General features: G+C 34.6%; 1 pseudogene; it reads right to left on the bottom strand.

Annotated features, from left to right (window-relative positions):
* Nucleotides 1-8,697: 8,697 nt before the first annotated feature.
* The window catches only part of LOC123245893, a 503,106-nt pseudogene continuing 496,510 nt past the window's right edge, over nt 8,698-15,293 (bottom strand).

The following is a 15,293-nucleotide window of genomic DNA, read 5'->3' as shown; positions in this document are numbered from 1 at the left end:
TAGGCATATTAAGACAGACAGACTAGACACTATGGGAAATACTACAACAAATCAAAGGAAATCAGGAAAAATTCCTCCAGATTCACCCATGCATATAAACTTTTAAATTCTTGGGGTGATCCTAATCTTCCTAAGGAGATTTGGATGACAAAAAAAGGAAGTTAAAAATCTTTGCAAAGTCTGGATAGATAAGTTCTATAACTGGCCAAAGTATGGTTCCTTTGACTTCAAGATCTTAAAAGATTTAAAGTTAGCCATTAAAAACAAAGATTCCAAAGACTATAAAGATTCCAGAGATTATAAATACTGGCTCTTGTGGGCATATCATGTTGATAAATTAACCATTACCTCCAGTGAGGAAACCATTCTTTCTTTGGAACCAAACCACTCTGGTTTAACTCCTTCAGTTCCTCCTTCTGAACCCTTGATTAGATCTAGCGAGAAACACACCCTATCATTCCACCTGGACTGTGGGAAACAGTTGCAATGTAGTTAAGAATTATTTTATGACTAGCTGTCCAAACTGGCCTATTATGTACCTCAAAGAATTAAAAAGAGTGGCAGTTATGGCAGTAGGAAATAAAAGAATTAACTGCTAAACAAGGAAAGAAGGATAAAGAAAACACTAATTTAGTAGAGACATTGAGGAAGGAAATTAAAGAATAAACCAAAACATTGGAAAGGCAAAGCAGGGAGAGGTCATAGCTCCCCTACAAGAATCCTCAAAACAACTACTAATGTGTTGTTTTTGTAGAAAGGTGGGTCACGTAATTATGAATTGTAAGAAGAGAAATCAGGAAAAGAGAAAGAGAAGTTTCAGGAATAGTAATTTGAATGAAGGATATCAAAACTCACACCCAAACATCTGTACTCAGTGCAGGAACCCTCCTCAGTATGGGGGCCCCCAGAGGTGTGGACAAAGAAATCTAGATGAATGATGGTACTTGGGAGAGGAAGGGACCTCAAAGAGTCTGGAGGTGAATTTTAAGCCTTTTCAGACACCATTGCCTTATTGATGTTAACTCTTTCAGTTTGTTCCCCTCCCCATAATGAAGAAGTCTCTGTAACAAAATTCTAAATACAAGATATATTTGTTAACCACTTCATAAGCTATCAAAATTGGTGAAAAGAACTTTTGGATTCATTGCTCACATGGGTACCTTGTATTGACACTGAGTGACTGTATCCTGTCACATATATATTTGCTGATTGTTTTAAGATTTAATTTTGATTTTAAATTCACATATTAATCTATTCTATTACATTCCATTATACCATGTCACTTTCAGTTACTGTGTTTTGGCTATTAGCTATATATTCGGTTACATTGTCTTTATTTGTACCCTCCCCCTATTGCACTGAAGAACATATCATTGTGAAAGCCCATAAACACCTTGCACAAACTCTTTCAGTGGCAAAACCATAGGTCCTTAGGGATACTAAATTTGTCACCAGATCCATCGAGGCATTTGTTAATTGTCACATAGCTGATGAATGGACTTCATCAAACTGGTTTCAACCTTATATACAAGTTTTTGAGAATTTAATGAGCTAAATATTTTAATTGATTTTAAGAGTTTGGGGAAATTATTTTTAGATATCTAGTAACTTGCCTGCCTCTGAGTTGTTTGTAACAAGAGGTAAGGGTCCGTTTGTATTTGAAGTAAAAGTGCAATAGCACTGTTGTATTTCCCCATCTCTGCATTTATTGAGAATGTAATGGATGAGACATCTGAAGTGATTTTCACTGTTTGGTCCTCTGCTCCATGTGAAATGGGTGGGACATATTGGAGACAGTTCTCTTACACAGTTACAGTCTCATACCAAAAGGAGGAAGGTGCCAAAGTGGCTTAGTTACCCTGTAATGGGTTATAATCTCATCCAGGAGGTGGGAATGATTTTTCCTTTGAAGCCTAGCTAGTAGCTTCAAAATGGATTTTTTTATATTTGTAACTCTTAGGCTTATCCTACTTTTCCACCAGAATAATCTAAATTCTTGGTGATATTTTAGATCCAAAAGATTTTATCAGCAGAACAGAGATTCATGTTTTTGTTTTTCTGGACTCTTTTGCCAAATTTTGGAATAATGGCAGTAATAGATTTTGTTAAAAATATCTCAGCCAAGTTTGAAAGTTTGGCTAGATTTATAGAACTTGGGAAAAGTATCCATGAGCTTAAAAGATTTTTAAAAATCTCATGTGAATCCTATATGATAGTGGGTTTGTTTGCTATTGTCATTTAAATGGGCTCTTATAATTTTGAGGATTTTGGTACTTCTTAAAATCTACATTAGTTGTTGTACTACATTAGTTTTTAAAAGGCTTTTACCTGGTGAAAAAATCATGTACACTCACACTGTGGATCATGGCCAAGTTAAAAGAGAAATAGATCTCATTTTTGATTGAGAAACCTTTGTGTTCTGCCTCTGCTTGGCTAACACATTGTCACATGGAATGTGAACTATGACATGATGATTTTTTTCTTTATATTTGCAATAGGATATTTTTTTTCTTTTTTCCTATCCTTTGTAGTACTTGCAATACATAAAAAAAAAGAAATACATGGAACCAGTATTAATGTTTTTTATCTTGAAGGATAAGTTTACAGCATCTGTTAGCCCTAATAACTATGCATACCCAAAAGCTTTACACTATGGAAACCTGCCATGAATTGATAAATGTTATGGGACTATGATTAATGATTGTGTCTGATTCCAGGAGAAGAAAACAAAGAGTCACTATATAGTGCCAAGAAGCACAAAGTCAAGGTGACCAACAAATCCCAATGGGATTGATGAGAATCTGAACAGTGCCAAGGAGCATAAGGTCAAAAGGGCCAAACCAAGCCAGGTAGTCAGGATTGTTGAACTTCTATGCCAATACGAAAGGACTTGAACCAGTGTGAGATTCCAAGTTGCAGTGCTTGATATATGTTAAGACACAGGACTTCTTGTAGGACTATGCTTGTGAAATACTCTAAGTCAAGTACCAAAGTTTAGCTATCATCCTGGCTCCCCCTATCCCAGACAGTGAAGGTAAAATCAGTCCAGGGAATGATTTTTCCCATTTTCTGCTAAAACCTAGTTCCTTCTCTTTACAATTTGGCAATTTTCTGTAGTCCTGGCTACCAATGGATAAAGTGCTATATTGCTACAATTGTCCTACAGGCTTGTGGGACATAAATCACTTTAATTTTGCCTTGCTAGTGATTCAAGGACTAGTTACAGGTTTATTCTTTTTTACACTCTAAATTTTAGACACATAAGATTTTTATTCTATTTTATTTTTTTAATTTTTATTATTATGTTTTTCTTTATTATTATTATCATGTATCCAGAATTTAATTTTTGTTCTTTTATTTGGGATTTTTGGGGGGTTATTTGTTTTTCTTTTGACATTGCTTCATATACGTCATAACTCAGTCAGGTATCCCAGGGTGATTCTGGTGTTGGTCAACACCCTCCTGAGGTGGTATTGTGTAATTATCCTAAAATCCAAGATTTAAAATTTTTTGGAGAAATTTCAGGAAAAGAAACTTGCCAACAACCCGAATCAAGAAAGTAGATCATTTTGGAGAAAGTGCCAAAAAGATGCCTGTAGAGGCCACACACTGCATCAAAAGATCCAGAATGAACTTTGGGATATAATGAACTGAACTGAAGGTGGTTGAACATACTTATTCTAAATGTAAACTCTTATGCCAAAGGGGACTATCCCCAATTGGCATTTTGTCAAGGCGTCTATCAATCATTTTTGTTTTCTTCTTCCTTTATTTTCCTCTTATCTCTCTAAATGTTGTAACTCCCTCTTAGAAAGTACAATATTGTGTGTACTTTAAGCTGGAAGATGTTTAGATGTATAAGATAGTTATGTTTAAATGATCCCTTGGAGAGACAAGTCTCCCAAAGGATCACAGGGGGGATTGTACAGAGGGAATTTCATTCGCTCCCCCTCCTAGACTGCTGACCCATTCATCCCATTTTTTGCATGCCCATGCTATGTCCAGAAAGGTAGATAAAAAGGGTGTGGGCAGAGTACAGAGGTCTTTTTGGCTCACTACTTCTTGGAGAAAGTAGGAGACGGAACAGAGAATACTGCAGGATAAGCTACACATGGTCACACAGACTTAAGAGTAAGAAAGAAACTTTAAATCTATGCTTATCTATCCTTTCTATTTCAAGTGATTATTAATAAACTTTATATTAAATAAGAACATGGAAGATATTAATTTTAAACATAACACATTTTTCAGATGAAGAAAGCAAAACAATCAATAATCACATAGAAAAGTGTTCTAAATCCCTCTTGAGGTACCACCTCACACCTAGCAAGTGGGCCAATATGACAGTAAAAGAAAATAAAATATTGGAGGGGATGTGGCAAAAATGGAACACTAATGCATTGCTGGTAGAGTTGTGAATTAAAGGCATTCTAAAAGAAAATTTGGAATTATGCCCAAAGGACTTTAAAATAATGCCTGCCCTTTGATCCATTAATACCACTGCTGGGTTTGTATTCCAAAGAGATTAAAAAAACATTTACTCAAAAATATTCATATCCACACTGTGGTGGCAAAAAATTGGAAAATAAAGGGGTGTCCCTCAATTGGGAAATGGCTGAACAAATTGTGGTATATGATGGTGATGGAATACTATTGTGCTATAAGGAATGATGAACTGCTTGATTTCTATATAAACTGGAAAGACCTCCATGAACTGATGTAGAGTGAAATGAGCATAAACAGGAGAAAAATCTACACATTAAGTGAAATATTGTGGGACTATCAAATCTAATTGACTTTGCTACTAAAAGCAATGCAATGATCCAGGACAATACTGAGGGACTTATGAGAAAGAGTGCTATCCACATGTAGAGAAAGAACAGCTGGAGAAGAAATTGAAAAGAAAACATATTATTTATCACTTGTTTATGTGGATATATGATTTGGGGTTTTGGTTTTAAAAGATTATGCTATTACAAAAGTGAAAAATATGAAAATAGGTATCAAGTGATAATACATGTATAATCCAGTGGAATTGCTTGTCAGCACTAGGAGGGGAGAAGAAAGAAGGAAGGGAGAGAACATGAATCATGTAACCTTGGAAAAATATTTTAAAATAAATAAATATTTAAAAATAAAATTTTTAAAAAAGCTAATTAAAGAGACATTTAAGAGATCCCAAGCAAAATCCTGATTTTTTCCTCTTCAATCCTGACTCTGATCCCTCCTATTATTTACTCAGAAATAGAAGGCAATCTAATTTCTGGAGGAGGAGTCTTCCATGGAAAAAGTCACATGGAGAAAAGTACCTAGTGCTCAATGCAATTTTTTTTCTCAAATGCCTTCATCCTTGAATTCAAAGTTCTGACTAGACCTGTCTTAGCTAATTAAAAAACTGTAAAAGATAAAATATGAAATAATTGATAAAATAAAGTTTCAAGCTTCTGAGCATAATAAACATGGCCAGGACTCCTCAAATTGTCACTGAACACCAATACATAGAGACAGATTTTTATTCATTAAAAAGACAATTAATATTTATACTAGAACACAAGGTTCAGTGATATGACTGTTAATTGGAGGAAAGATTAGGGACTTCTAAGTTTTGAGGGTAAGAATAAGCAGGTTTAATTGACTGAAATCACAAAAAAAGGAATCTAACTCTCCCCAAGTATCTGTATTTGATTTTTAAACATATGGGAACAGAAATTATTTGAACAATACAGGGCAAATTTTCATAAAAGATTCATAAGTAGCTTCAAAACTATAATTTCTTATTATTAGAATTTATTCATTAGTCACAGACCCTTTTCCCCTCCCTGATCATAGAAGGCTGAAATCTAGTAGACGAATATGTTTACGTAGATTTTATCTTTCATATTTCATGCTCTAGAGATGACATTTAAAAAGTTACACTTCAAGTGTTAAATCTATAGCTATATAAAATATTCTCTGGGTTGGACTCATTTTAATGTTCATTATTCAATGTAGTTCTTTCCACCTTTTTTAATTTACCCTGCTTATTGTTTCATATGGTGCAGTAGTATTCAATCACATTCATATACATATGATTTGTTTTTCTCTTCTTCAATTGATGGTCATCCCCTCAATTTCCAGTTCTTTGTCACCACAAAGAGAGTTGCTATCAATAGACTAAAATACATATGTTCATTTCCTTTTTGCCTGATCTTTTGGGAAACAGCCAAGTAATAATGTACCTCTCTGATTCCAAAGTGCTTTCCAAAATAGTTGGCTCAATTCACAGCTCTACCAACAGAATATTAATGTTTCCATTTTTTCCACATTCCCTCCAACATTTGTCATTGTGTACTATTCTCATTTTATCCAATCTCATGGATATGAGACAATACCTAAGAACTGTTTTGGTTTTCATTTCTCTAACCAGTAGCAATTTAGGACATTTTTTTATTTACCTATATATGGCTCTTATTTCTTCATCTGAAAATTGTTTCTGTCTTTTACCAATTTATCAAGTGGGGAATAGCTCTTATTCTTATAAATTTGACAAGCCTGTATAGATTTTGGATATGAGAAATATAACTGAGAAGGTGTCTACAAATTTTTCCCCAGTTTCATGTTTTCCTTCTAATTTGCCAACATTTCCCTTATTTGTACAAAAAACATTTCAATTTATTGTACTTAACATGATATACTTTACATTTTATAATGCTTTCCATTTCCTGTTGATTCATAAATTCCTCTCCTAACCATAAATCTGATAGGAAATATAATCCTGTTCTTCTAATTAACTTATGATATCTCCTTTTATGTCTACATCATGTCACAATTTTGATCTTTTCTTACTGAATTGTGTAAAATATTGGTCTATACCTAGTTTGTGCTAAATTACTTTCCAGTTGTTGAAATCATTTTTAACCAGTCATTCATTTCTTATCTCAAAAACCTGGATTTAAGCTTTTTATCAAATACAAGGTTACTACAATCTCTTCCTATTTTTGTTTTTGTCTCTCTTCTTCCACTGATTTAGCTTTCTATTTCTTATACAATACCAGCTAGTTTTGATAATTGCTCTTTTATAATACAATTTGAAATCTAGTACTTCTAAACCTCTTTCCTTTATACTTTTTTTGTTAATTATTTTTATTTTCTTGATCTGTTGTTCTTCAAAAAATTTGATTATTTTTCGAGCAAATAAAACATTTATTGATAATTTAATTTGTTGGTATTAAATAGGAAGATTAATTTAAGTAGAATTGCCATTTAAGTATATTTGCTCTCCCCATTCATGAACAACTTAGATCTGATTTTGTTTCTGTAAATAGTGTTCTATAATTATGTTTACTAGTTTCTGGTTTTGTTTTCGTAGGTATACTTCTGGGTATTTTTCTCTATCACTGGTTATTTTAAATGAAGTATCTCTTTCTATCTCTTTATGCAGGAATTTATTAATAATGTATAAAAATGATGATGATTTATGAGGGTTGACTTTATATCCTGCATCTTTACAAAAATTTTTGAGAGTTTTGGCCATTTCACTGAATCACTGATATTTTCAACAAATAACATCATGCTATTTGCAGAGATAATTTTATTATCTCTTTTCCCATTCTGATTTCTTTTTCTTTTATTTCTATTGATGGTATTTTAATACTGTGTTTAATAATATGGGTGATAATGAAAATCTTGTTTCACTCCTGATCTTATTGGAAAAGCTTTATCTTATCACTATTACAAGTAATATTTGTTGGTGATTTTAGGTAGATGCTTGATATCATTTTAAGGAAAAATCACCTTATACCTTTGCATTCCAGTATTTTAATTAGAATAAGTGTTGTGTTTTGTCAAAGGCTTTTTCTGAGACTACTGATATGATCATATAGTTTTTATTATATTCAGACATATACTTTTGGGGAAATTCTTACATAAATACTCAGATCTGAATTGGTTTATATTCAAAATCACCTAGATCGGGGTCTAAAAAATAGGTAGATTGTCCAGGTTCCCAGGCACTCAGCACCAGGTTCAAACAATGAAATAATTTTTTCTTGCAATTTCCATAACTGGAAACGATTTTCTCACAAAACAGAAAATGCACTAGACCCACAATTGAACTGAAAGGGAATTGACCTAACCTCAGAAATGAGACACAAGATGATATTTGTGTACTTCACTCAATTCACTGGATGAAAGATGATGATCAGTAAAGAAGAAACACTGAAAGCAATTTAATGCAATGAGTCAAATCCTATAGAGTTGTGGATAAGAAGCCAAAAATCCCAGAGTTCAACCATTAAGTTGTGATTCTGACAGCTTGTGAAGTAAGCCTTGAACATAATTGATACTTGGTAGGAAAGATAAGAAAAATTCATCATAACTCTTTTTCTCCCATTCCCACATTTCCCCAAGAGATAACACTAAAAACTTGAAACATTCTAAAAATGTAGTATTTGTAGATTTTACCCACTTCTCTGGAAGTAGTGTCTACCATATTTAGTAGCAACATCCTTAAAAAGCAAAATTCATTGCATTCTGGTGAATTTTTATGAATAGAATTTGAGAAAATAAAAAGAATGTGAAACATATTAAATAGGATTTGAAAAACATAAAAACCAACACATATGGCTGTTAAATTAATGAGGGTTATTATTCAAGCCTAATATTCACAGAACTGGAAGCATAAGTCCTTACTACAGAAAAAATCTTGTCCCCGGAATCTCATTTATTCTGGATCTGTTCTATGGTATTTCTGTCTGGTTTCAAGAGGATCACATAACATTTTGGAATAAAAATGCAACCCAGTAACCCAGCACTGGAGGCCAAGATGGAGAAGATCTCCACCACCACCATGGCCTTCCCTTTGGTGCTGTGATATGTGGGGAGAAAAGAGGCCCAGACACTGCAAAACACCAGCATGCTGAAAGTGATGAACTTAGCTTCATTGAAGGTATCAGGCAGGTTCCTGGCCAGGAAAGCCATGGTAAAGCTTCCCAGAGCCAGAAAGCCCATGTATCCCAGGACACCATAAAATACAAATTCAGAGCCTTCATTGCAGCTAAGAATTATGTGGCCATATTCAGAGTGTGTATCTGCCTCTGAAAAAGGAGGAGAGATAACCAACCAAGTAGCACAGAAAATCACTTGAATTCCTGAGCATATGAGAACAACATAGATGGAAAGTCTAGGATGTATGAACATGCGGATCCTGCTCCCTGGCCTGATACCCTTGAAAGCTAGAACCACTATTATAGTTTTGGCTAAAATGGAGGAAATAGCCACTGTGAAGACAACTGCAAATACTGTGTGTCGGAGGATACAGGTGGCAGCTGTAGGATTGCCTATGAAGAGTAGTGAGCAGAGGAAACAGAAGATAAGGGAGATGAGGAGAGTGTAGCTGAGAGTTCTGTTATTGGCTTTGACTATGGGAGTGTCTTGGAACTTCACAAAGACCCCAAGAACCAGAGCTGTCAGTAAAGATAAGGAGATAGTCATGAAGGCCAAAGTCATTCCCAAAGGTTCTTTCACATTCAGGAAGGTCACAACCTTGGGGAGACAGCGATCTCTCTGCTTATTTGGGTATTCATCCTCTGGGCACTTCATACAATACTCTGCATCTGTAGAAGACAAAAAAGTGCTCAACACTCAATATTTATATTCCTGGAAATATCCTTATACCCAGATTAAGAAATAATCATGATAGCTGCAACAGTTCCTTCAGCATCTATAGATGCAAAATCCCCCTCCCTCTTTTCAAACAGACAAGATTACTAGTAACTAACAAGCCCAGAAGCCAAATGTAATAATTACAATTTAAATTATGAGGAGCCAGGCATCAAGAGGAAAGAGTGCTCCATACTCAAGAGACCTAAAGACACAATTCTAGGGAAAATCTTTGGAACCTTTAGGGGTGTCCCTTATACCCCTATTACATTTATTGAGATGATGGGATTGCAAGTTGAATCAGGTGGCTTTGCAATACAAACTTTAAGGCTCCTATATCCAGAAGACAATTATAATAAGCTCTGCCAACTTTTAAAGTCATGTGAGGTTCATCACTTTGTGAGGGGGGGAGTGGATAGGGACAACAAGTAGTACAAAATCAGGATCTGGAAAATTAAAGGTTATATCCTTTTATTGCTGTGTCCCAACCCCCCTTCCCCACATACATTCATGATCTTGGGGTAGTTCCTTTGGCTCCCGCCTGAGGGACATTAGCACCCTGAGTAGTTTGGGGATGAACTCCACTTAAGATATACTGTTGAGAGGTCATGTGGTTTTGGTTATCAGTTATTTGACTAAAATTTCTAGAATTGTAATAATTCTTAAAGTTATAATTCCTGCATTCACTCCTATAGTTATTATTTCTATATCTATTATTCCATTGGATATTATTTCTAATTGCTTGAAAGAAATTCCTACAGTTCATTATTAGATGACCCTCCTTTCCACAGAAGTGGCAGGTAAGGGATCAATAGGTTCTTGGAGAGTGGCAAGTGCCATTGCTTGAGTATCATGACCTTTTTCTTGTTTATCAATTTTGTTAAATATTTTAATTCTTTCTGGATCTTTTATAGTAAATCATTAGTTTCTGATTGTTTTTCTTTATTGCCTTTAAAGACATGTAGCAATTCACCTCAACTCATCAATATCCATTTTGGGCCACTTTGGGCAATGTGTTTTAAAATAACCTTGGACTACTTTGCAACAATTATTAATGAAGTGTCGTTTTATATGTCTAATGTCTCTTTCTACAGAAATATCAAGGTCTCAATGAGCCTATCCATAAATTGGGAGGGTATCTCATCATCAGATTGTTTAAGGCATTCAAATATAGTCCATCTACCTGGCCTTTTGGAGCATTCTCTCATTGTTCTTAGAATGACTTCCCTAGCTTGATGTAGTTCCATGTAATCATCATTATAATTATAGTCCCAATGAGGATCCACAGGTGGCCAGTGTGCTGCATCGCACCCTCCAGCTTTATTGACATGAGAAATGATCGTATTCCTCTCACATCCTGTTAGAAATTCATGGAGTAGGGAGCAGCTGTGTAGCTCAGTGGATTGAGATTGGAATTTGGGCATTTCCACACTATAAGGGAGTGAAATAGCTCCCAACAAAACACAAGCTGATCAACCCTCCCCCTCCACACCTATGGTGCCAGAGTCAGAGCCAGTGCTCCAGAATTACAGCAAGTATGAGGCAAAGCTGACTAAGAGCACCAGGCACCTACCTCTGAGGGCAGCTAGACTTGATACCTAAGGAGGTTAAAGAGTGACGACCTTTGGAGGGGAAACAAAGCTGATAGGGGTGGCAGACAGTAGAAACAGCACATGGAGAATACTCAAAAAGAACCACAGGCAAAAACTACTCCTTTGCTTGATACACAGAGAGCCTGCCCTCCATCCTCAGACTTCTGGCTGGGAAGAAAATCAGTATAGTGATGGCCAGCAATGCCCAACTAATAACCACCAGAAATAATAAGAGAAAGGCACTGAACCTGGATAATTTTTATGGAGAAAAAATCCAGACCACAGAGGAAATAGCAGAGGAGGAGAGATAAGCAAACACATCCAAACCTTCCCAAAAAATGAAATTGGCTACAAGCTCTTGAAGAGTTCAAATCAGAGATCATGAGAAAGGTGGAAGAGATTTGGCAAGAAAAATGGGAAATAGCTCAAAAAGAAATAAACAGTTTAAAAGGCAGAAACTCCCAATTGGAGAAAGAAGCCCAAAAATGAAATGAAATGATAAGCAAATTGGAGACCAAAATTTAAAAAGCTAGAAACCATAAAAAATAGGATAGACCAAACTGAACAGGAAAATCAAAGGATTATAGCAGAAAACCAGACTTTAAAGACCAGAATTGGGCACGTAGAAGCCAATGGTCTCACAAGACAGCAAGAATTAATAAAGCAAAGTCAAAAGAGTGACAAAATAGAAGGAAACATGAAATATCTCACTGAGAAAATTAATGACCTTGAAAACAGATCTAGAAGAGATAATTTGAGACTCATTGGCCTACTGGAAAACCCAGAAATCAACAGGAACCTTGACATCATATAACAAGAAATTATCCAAGAAAACTGCCCTGATGTTCTTAAACAAGAGAGCAAAAAAGATATTAAAAGAATCCATAGATCATCCTCTACATTAAATTCTCAAAAGACAACCCCCAGGAATATAATTGCCAAATTGAAAAGCTTCCAAGCTAAGTAGAAAATTTTACAAGAAGCCAGAAAGAGACAATTCAGATATCAAGGAGCACCAATCAGGATTACACAGGATCTGGCAGCCTCCACAATACCTAGAATATGATATTCAGAAAGGCAAGAGAATTGGTTCTACAACCAAGGATCACCTACCCATCAAAAGTGACTATATACTTCCAGGGGAAAATATGGGTATTCAACAAAATAGAAGATTTCCAAGTATTTACAAAGAAAAGACCAGAACTAAGTGGAAAGTTTGATATTCAACCATAAAAATCAAGAGAAACATAAAAAGGTAAATAAGAGAGGGGAAAGAAAAAATTTTAATTTGCTTCTTTAAAGGCTTCGATAAGATCAAATTACTTGTATTCCTATATGGGAAAATGGTATGTGTAACTCTCAAAAATTGTATTCACTGTTATAGTAATTAGAAGAATTATTTATAGGGAGAGGTTGGGGTACTAAGTGGTCTAAGATGATATGCAAAAAACGAAAAGGGGGGAATAGAAAATGGCACCAAGAGGAACTTGAAGGAATGAGAAAAATAGGATAATCTATACCACACAAAGAGGCTTATGGGAAGGGAAGGGGATGAATACTATTATAAGAAGGAGAGGAAGAGGGTGTTAGTAGGTAATACTTAAACCTTACTCTCAGTGGAATCGATTCTGAGAGGAAAGAACAGCTATATCCATATTGAATTCTAATTTACCCTACAGGAAAAGTTATAAGGGAAAAACCAAGGGGGAGGTAGTGGGGCAGGGAGTTCAAAAAAGGAGAAAAAGAGAGTAGTGAGGGAATTTAATAGACCCTAAAAAATAATAAGAGGGGAATAAAAAGGGAGGGGGCAGAAAGGGAAGTAAATTAAGGGTGGGGATAAGGAAGAATGATTAAAAACAAACCACTGGTTTAAAAGGAAATAGCAAAAGAAAAGGGGCAGAACTAGGAGAGGATATCAAAATATTGGGGAATACACAGATGACAATCATGACTCTGAATGTAAATGGGATGAACTCGCCCATAAAATGGAAGTAAATATCAGAGTGGATTAGAAACCAAAACCCTACTATATGTTGTCTACAAGAAATACACATGAAGCCAGTAGACATACACAGGGTTAAGGTAAAAAAGCTGGAGCAAAATAAATTGTGCTTCAACTGAGAAAAAGAAGGCAGGAGTTGCAATCATGATATCTGACAAAGCCAAAGTAAAAATAGATTTGATTAAAAGAGATAAGGAAGATAATTACATCCTGATAAAAGGCAGTATAGCCAATGAGGAAATATCAGTACTCAACATGTATGCACGAAATGGTATAGCATCCAAATTTCTAAAGGAGAAACTCACAGAGCTCAAAGAGCATATAGATAGTAAAATTTTACTAGTGGGAAACCTGAACCTTTCTCTATCAGATCTAGATAAATCAAACCAAAAAATAAATAAGAAAGAGGTAAGAGGTGAATGAAATCCTCGAAAAATTGGAGTTAATAGATATGTGGAGAAAAATAAATAGGGACAAAAAGGAATATGCATTGTTTTTAGCAGCACATGGTGCATTCACAAAGACTGACCATGTACTAGGACAATGATGGGCAAACAATGGTCCGTGTGTCAGATGTGGTCCCCTGAAATATTCTATCTGGCCCCGCAACATTATTCCTAATCTGATGAATACAATGAATAGGATGCAATAAAATGAAACTTTGAAAGAATTGTCTTAGAAACAGACTGACAGATGAACATTTCCTTTCTTTTGGACCCCTCTTTAAAAAGTTTATCCATCACTGTATTAGGGCATAGAAACATGGCAAAAAATGCAAAAGAGCAGAAGTAATAAATATAAACATTTCATATCATAATGTAATAAAAATAATAATTAGTAAGGGTAAATGGATAGGCAAATCAAAAACTGATTGCAAATTAAATAATATGATTCTCCAAAATCAGTTAGTTAAAGAACAAATCATAGAAACAATTAATAATTTCATTAAAGAGAACAACAATGATGAGAAATCCTAACAAAATCTGTGGGATGCAGCCAAAGCAGTAGTCAGGGGGAAATTTATATCCCTGATTGCATATATTAACAAATTAGGGTGGGCAAAGATCAATGAATTGGGCATGCAAATTAAAACAAAATAAAAAGAGAAGAAATTAAAAATCCCAGATGAAAACTACATTAGAGATCATACAAATTAAAGGAGAAATTAATAAAATTGAAAGTAGAAGAACTATTGAATTAATAAATAAGCCTAGAAGCAAGTACTTTGAATAAACAAATAAAATTGACAAAGTACAGGTTGATCTAATGGGAAAAAAGGAAAGAAAACCAAATTATCAGTATCAAAGATGAAAAGGGAGACCTCACATCAAATGAGGAGGAAAGTAAGGCACTCAATAAAAACTATTTTGCCCAATTATATGGCAATGATTATAGCAATCTAGGCAATATGGATGAATATTTACAAAAATATAAATTGCCTAGATTAACAGCAGAAGAAATAGAATACTTAAATAAGACCATATCAGGAAAAGAAATTGAGCAAGCCATCAAAGAACTCCCTAAGAAAAAATCCCCAGGACCAGATAGATTCACAAGTAAATTCTATCAAACCTTCAAAGAACAACTCATCCCAATACTATACAAACTATTTGACATAATAAGCAAAGAAGGAGTTCTACCAAATTCCTTTTATACCACAAATATGGCACTGATCCCAAAACCAGGTAGATCAAAAACAGAAAGAAAACTACAGACCAATCTCCTCAATGAACACAGATACAAAAATCTTAAATAGAATACTAGCAAAAAGACTCCAGCAAGTGATGGTAAGGGTTATTCATAATGATCAGTTTGGATTTATACCAGGAATGCAAGGATGATTCAGTATTAAGAAAACCATTCACCTAATTGACCATATCAATAAGCAAACCAACAAAAATCAAATGATTATCTCAAAAGATGCTGAAAAAGCCTTTGGCAAAAGCAACACCCATTCTATTTGAAAACACTAGAAAATGTAGAAATAGAAGGGCCCTACCTAAAAATAAACTATATATATATATATATATATATATATATATATATATATATATATATAT

This window comes from Gracilinanus agilis, chromosome 1 (assembly GCF_016433145.1).
Source record: "Gracilinanus agilis isolate LMUSP501 chromosome 1, AgileGrace, whole genome shotgun sequence".
Taxonomy (NCBI): Eukaryota; Metazoa; Chordata; class Mammalia; order Didelphimorphia; family Didelphidae; genus Gracilinanus; species Gracilinanus agilis.
This window is presented reverse-complemented; position numbering and strand designations above follow the sequence as displayed.